Below are 6,671 nucleotides of genomic sequence, written 5' to 3'. Positions count from 1 at the left end.
AAAGTACACAGAAAATGTAATGTGTTTGAATCATCTCGAAACCATCTGCCCCACCGCCTTGTTTGTGGAAAAATTTTCGTCCGTGAAACCAGTCCCTGGTGCCAAAAAGGTTGGGAACTGCTGCTTTACGTGGATGAATTTTGAGGTAGGTGATTATAACTCAATTATATTTCAATAAAGACTATTTAGCACAGGCAATGAGAAGGCAGGCAGGAAATGTGTCTTATTCCTCATAGCCTTTTTAACACTCATATAGTTAGAGGCACACAGCCTGTGTTCAATAAATATTCAATGTAAAGCAGATAATTTCTTTGCAGAGAATAATGATTTCCATTAAACCTGTTGGGGATGTGTAGAAATAGGAAGAGACCTCCTTTCATTAACAAAGTATCAAAAGAGATCAAATAAAACAAGAGCTCCAAAACATAAGACTAATTTTTTAAAATGATATTTCAAAGATAATGACACAAACTTTATTTCAAGTACAAAGAAATGGAATATATAAGCCTCTGCCTACAGGGAATATTTGAACAACAAACATTCAAGCAAAAACTTCCTTCCTGCAGACAAGGAAACTGGTAAGCTCCAGGGATCCTTTTAGAGGAACTATATTCTAAACCCAACATTGTTTTATTCTCCTCTTCTGGGAGCTTACCTAGTCCAAAGGCACAGTAAAGGTCATACCCCGTGATCCTGTCTTGGAGCTGAATTAGGCTGCGAAGTAGTTTCTAAAGTCATTAAGAATTTATGCCTGGGGCTTTACATAGAGGTCAGTTTTGTATATTATATATCCTCATTGTGAGAGCGATCAGGATGGAAAAAATAATTCTACTCTGAAGCATCTGGGAATTTTTGATATTTTTCTCCAGTTGTGAAAACCAGGATTGACCCCAATACTTAAGTTTCTTCATCACAAGTTTACATAGTCTCAGATAATAATGCTTAGAAGTTTGTCAAACCTGGAACAGGCTCCATAATCTGGTCTGATCTGGGGAAAGAGTTGAGGGTCTTTGGCCTCCCCCTTTATCCCTTAGAGGTCATCACATCTAGAACAGGTTCAATGACCCTGAATCCTTAGGAAAGAGACTGAAATGGCCCTATCGTTACCTAATGTCGCAGTTTGACATTTCTTTGAACAAAGTTAGCCAGTGTTAGTAATTTAAGGCTGGGCTGGTCTTAAAATAACAACCTGCTATTTACTCAAATCACTGATTTCTGTGTCCTAACACCTGCCAAGGAGTAAGTCAGGTTTGTGTGCAGAGAACATCTGAAAGCTGGGAGAGATCCATATAGTGGTCACTGGTTTAGCATAGCTACCTCTCTGGGTAAAGAGACAGTAATAACCCCACTTGTAGAGCTGTTTACAATGTCACCCAGACGGAGGCCAATCATTTTCAAATGGGGATGATAACATTAAAAGAAGCAGCCTTTTCCATTCCTTCTCTGAGACAGACCAGCATCTTAGAACTGGAGACAACTCATTGGTCTACATGAGGACTTTGGAAGAATGCAGCTTATACATATGGTAAAGAGTATCTTAAAGTGAAACAACAGATTAATTTTCATTAATTTTGATTTCAACATTGCTGTATTTTCTGCTTTTTTGTCTTTAATGACTGGTTATGAACATAATTAAATAATATACGATTAAAAGTAAAACAACATAAAGTAAAAATACATTAAAAAAAAGCAGTACACAACCTCCACACAGGATGACTGCACTAAAATGCTGAGCATTTTATGAGCTCATGAAGGCTGACTGCTGTGGCTGTGGCCCAAGGTGGGGCCAAGAGAGGTGACAAATGCAAAAGGAAAGCAGGGTAGGAAGCGAGATGAAGGAGACAGAATCTGCATGGCAGAGAGAGAAAAGGAAGTTGGCAGAGAGGGAAAGAAGTCCAGGATGGGCAGAAGAGGAACTCTGGGGGCAAAGAGCTACCCTTAGTTCCAGAAAATTCCATAACCATTTAGAGAGCGCAGCAAAGCCCAGAGCCATGTGTCTGCCTGTTTAATGGGCCTGAGACATCCTAGCTGTGTTGGCAGGCTCTACAGCCCCTTCCTCTCTGGCCCACCTGAGAAGCCCACGCGGACCAGACAGAAAGTAATGGTAATGGTGGCTCCTGGGACTAGTCTCCTGCATCCAAGAGGACTTTTTCTTTGAGCTTACAGGATCTCTGATTGTTTCTTGGCTGGGAAAGCCCCTTCAGCCTGACTTACTCTCCCCCATCCAGCAGCATTCAGAAAAGGGTGAGTGGCCCCAGTAGGTCCCTACAAACCCATTCGAATAACAAACCACAGTCCCTTGTCCAGACATGCACATTAGCCTGAACCCACAGGGACAGCGCAGGGGTAAAAGATAAGGTAGTAAAAGATAAGGTAGTGTGCTCAATGTAAGCAAGGATAGAAGCAGGAACTGAAAATGTGCCCCAGAGCTGAGGCTGGGCTGCTGGACCGCTTCCTGCGGGTGATGCAATCGCTTCTGCCGCAGGTGGCGGCGGTGGTGGGAGTGTCTGCAACTGAGAGAGGCTGGAATTTACCTCGCTAGGCTGCCTCTGGCTTGGCCTTCCAGTTTTGGGGGCACTGGGGACAGTGTGTTATTGAGGGGGAAGAGGGATGAATCCTGCCTGTCGGGAGGGGCTGGGCGTGTCTTTTGGGCAGTAGATGTAGGGGATGTAAGCACTGGCTTTCATGCCAGACAGATGTGACCTTAAATCAGGGTTCTGTTGCCTGTCTTTGGAGAAGTGACCTTAGCTTCCTTGAATGTAAAATGGCACTGATGTTGATAGATCCCTCTTGTTTAGGATTGTTTAGGATTAAATGAACTGTGCCTGGCATTCAGTAGGTGCTCAACAGGTGAGAATTGTTTTGATTATAGCCCAGGGACCTCAGGCAGGATTGGGATAAAAGGCTGGTGCTGCCCCAAAGTCCTAACCCCTACCCAGCCTGCCTGTTTACCTAAATTATGCCACCTCTGAATCTGTAGGAGCAAAGATGTAAATGTGAGTGCTGGAAGGTCACTTGTTGATGGCAGAGCTGGGAACTGAATTCTTTCTACTTGGCCTGATGATAGCGGGGCATCAGGCATTTCCCAGACGCTCTGTGCAAGGAAAGGCAAGACCACTTCTGGGGATGCTCAGCCTTCCTGGAAAGACCGGTTTCCCTTACCTCGTGCTTTTGCAGTTCTTCCTGCCATACCCTCCTCCTACCCCCAGTTTCTGTTTGAGCTTGTGTGTAGGTGTGCGGATGAGAGTTCATGTTTGGGATGAAAGGGTGTGGATATATTCAGTGATCCCCGCAGGGATTTATCTGCACCTCCAGCTCTTGGCGTGGAGCCTAGCACGTGGCAAGTGCTCAGCAAATGTCTGGTGAACTCACACGTGGGTAAGTGAACACCTGGCTCGTTTTCAGATAGTGGCCCTCTCCCACTCCAGGACAGCGGGGGGTTGAGCGTTTGGCTGGGAAACAGCTGATCCAACTCATTTCTTGGCCCAGCGCCTCTTGAACACCAGATTCAAAAACTGAGAGGCTCTGAGCTTGGAAAGCACAGGTCCCCAGCGCTTCTGGTGGCAGGTTTCCTTGATAGCAACTGATTGTACTCTGGCCTCAGCTGGAAATTTCTGAGATGTTCGTGCCAGTCCCAAGGAGACTAATGTACTGATGTAACTTTGCCCAGGAAAGAGGATGCATGGTGGGAGGAGTAGAGTAAAAGCCAGAGTATTTTGATTGGATTTCTTCATTCCTTGGCAGGATAAAGCCAACTTCTTTTCCATGGGCTGAGCAGGCTGAGTGCTGGACTGGGCAAGAGGCGAGAACACTTCCTGAGGGTCATGCTTATAGTTTTTCTGTAAATTTGTCTCCATAAGCTTAGTAAATTCTGTCATGTGCCAGACCTGGAAGAGGGTAGTCTGAGGGTATCAAGATGCTGATGGCATCAGCTGTGCCTCTTAGGGGGCGGCTCTGCTGGTGAGAAGAAACATGTAAGCCAAGACAATATAGATAGGGCATTCATGGAAGATCTTCCACTGCAGCTTTTTTCCCCACTCTTCAAACACAGGACTATTTCTATTTTCTAAATGTGGAGAGGCACATTCATTCACTCATTCAGCAAATATTTTTTGAGTATTCCCCAAAACAGAACTGTGTACTGACTGTCATAACGCATGTGATCCCAAACTTCACCTAATCTTTTAGGTTCCATTCGGCTTTCCCATGGTAGCCTCAGTCTCTGCATTTCCCTTTACATCCAGGTCTTGGAATTCCTAAATATTTTCTCTTTAGCAACGCTTTTTTGATTTGAACCCCACTCTCCAGTGATTGGTAAGGAGAGAGTTCAGTGACTAGGGAATCAAGTCTCTCCTCTTGCTTACTCAATTAGAAGAAGCCACTCTGTCAGCTCTGGTAGGTTCTCCTCCCTCCCCAACCCCTTGCCCCTCCTCTGTGCCACGTGCACACATACACATGCATACACACACACACACACAAACACCTCTCTGCAACTCAGAAGAGACTATTGCTTTGCACACAGATGGAATAATGCACAGAGAGATAAATTCACTCTGTTAGAGCAAGTCCACCAAGGAAGGACACCACGCCTTCCAGGTTCCTGGCCTTTCTTGCACACACGATCCCTCCCAGAGGGAGTTAAGAGGCAAGAGAGTCAAGCAGTATGGGCTTCTCCACCAAGACCCCCACCTTACACATAAATCAGTTTCCAATCTAACCCCTCCCTAGGGGTTGAGTTACAAACCTCAGTAACCCCAGGGCGGCCTGCCTGGTAATTCCTATTATTCAGCTGTCAGCTGGTGTTTTTTAAAAACCTCCCTTCCCAGTGATCCAGTTACTAGAGTTTTAGAGCCCATTCCTTGTCTCAGAGAGAAACCCTATAGCCAGGTGAAACAATGGAGAGAGCTCGGCAGCTTTCTACGGGGAGCTGGGTTTTCTCTTCTGCTGAAAGCAGCCTCCCCTTAACTCTTTGCATTCCCTCCCCAGTCTTCTGTGCCTCCCTCTCAGGCGCCCAGCTGATGCCTTTCGGAGTAACTTGGCCTTTTTTGGGGCAAAATTTTGCTTCCCAGAGCTAGCATCAGTTAGCAGAGGAAAAAATAAGAAACAAAAAACGGGGGCAAAGAATGGTTTCAACAGAGAAAGAGGGAAAAGAGATTCTGCTGCGGATGCAAGATGCATATGCTCTGAACCACAAGTCCAGGATTCTTCTGTTCCCAGGGTGCTGCTGTTGGTAGGAGACTTGGAGCCAAGACCTCCAGCCCAGCAGGTCCTGACGCTTTGGGCTGCAGAGTCTATCCTGTGCTGGAAGGGAGAAAGGGCATGGGGAAGGGTCTGCTTTGACAGTGATGAGAAGTGGGGAGTGAGGCTTCTGATCTCCCTGACCCCTTTATCCCTGACAGTCTTTTTTTGGTTCCTCTAGCTCATAAGGCTGGGCCCCTGCTGCTTGACCTTAGAGGCAGAGAGCAAAGGAGGCCAAGTTATGGGTGTCCTTCACAGGGAGCCCAAGGGGGCAAGCTGGAAAGGCCTGGTAGAGAGGCCTGTGAAGAAATGTCACTACAGGGTATGACCCTTCTATCTTCCAACCTGCTCAGATCCACTAAAATGATCCCCTCTGCTCCTTAGCTCCACTCCCGTACAATGGCGAATTTAAAGCTTTTACAGGGTCACAGACCCCTTTGGGAAACTGTTCTAAGCTACAGAACCACCACCCCCACACAAAAATGCTTGTGTGAACCCACAAATACAATCTAGCAAGTTTCTCTCCTAATGCTGAGGAGCCCCTGGTGAGCCTGGTGAATACATGGACCCTAGGTTATAAGCTTTCTCTACCAGATTCCTTGCCTTGTGGACCCAATTTTACCTTGCAGAGCTGTGGTAAGGCAGACAGAGCTTTAGCAGCTCAAGTGGGTCAGGATGACCAATGTACCCTGGGGCCTGTGTTGCCCCAGAGGACAGACTCAGACCTGGTTTGCCCTTCAGTTCTACTCTTGACCCTAAATCATGCCCTTAGGCCCAGCTGGCCCACCTGAGATACGGCCCCAGGAGGAGAGCCAGTCAGAAGAGAAGGATGGACCTAAGAAGGTGTGTGTAGACCTAAGCAACGTGGTGAGGGCTCCTCAGTGCCCCGCATGGAGGCTGGTCTTGGCCTTCTCATCTGCTCACATATGGCAGGATTGCTAGGTCACCCTGACCAGCTCTGACACTCCTCTTGGCCAAGCCTCCTGGTAAAATAATATACCTCCATTTGGCTCCAGCACCTCTTTCTGGACATCTGTCAACTTATATGGGGACCAGGCTGATGGCCAAGCTTGACTCTTGCCCCTTTCCCTTTTCCCTCTTCTCCATCTTTTGGGGATAGCATTTTCCTACTCTAGCAACCACAGCCCTCATTATGCCTGGTCCACTTTCTTAGGTACCCTTTGAAGGAGTTAGGGACAGAATGAGCAGGAAAAAGAGACAAGGAGACTTTAGGCTCCACTGTGCTAAGAGTCCCAGCCCCATTTAGCTTACATTTGAGTTTACAAACTCAGAGAGAGCAGCTTGGTGGTCCCCACTGCCAGTCCCCACTGTCCCCAGGGTCAAGCCCCATCATCCCTCACCTAACCTGTTGCAGGGACTGGCTCTCTTTCACTGATTTCTGGCCTCTTCATTTATCTTCCCTAAAACCCAGG

The sequence above is a fragment of the Bos javanicus genome, chromosome 10 (genome assembly GCF_032452875.1).
Source record: "Bos javanicus breed banteng chromosome 10, ARS-OSU_banteng_1.0, whole genome shotgun sequence".
Taxonomy (NCBI): Eukaryota; Metazoa; Chordata; class Mammalia; order Artiodactyla; family Bovidae; genus Bos; species Bos javanicus.
This window is presented reverse-complemented; position numbering follows the sequence as displayed.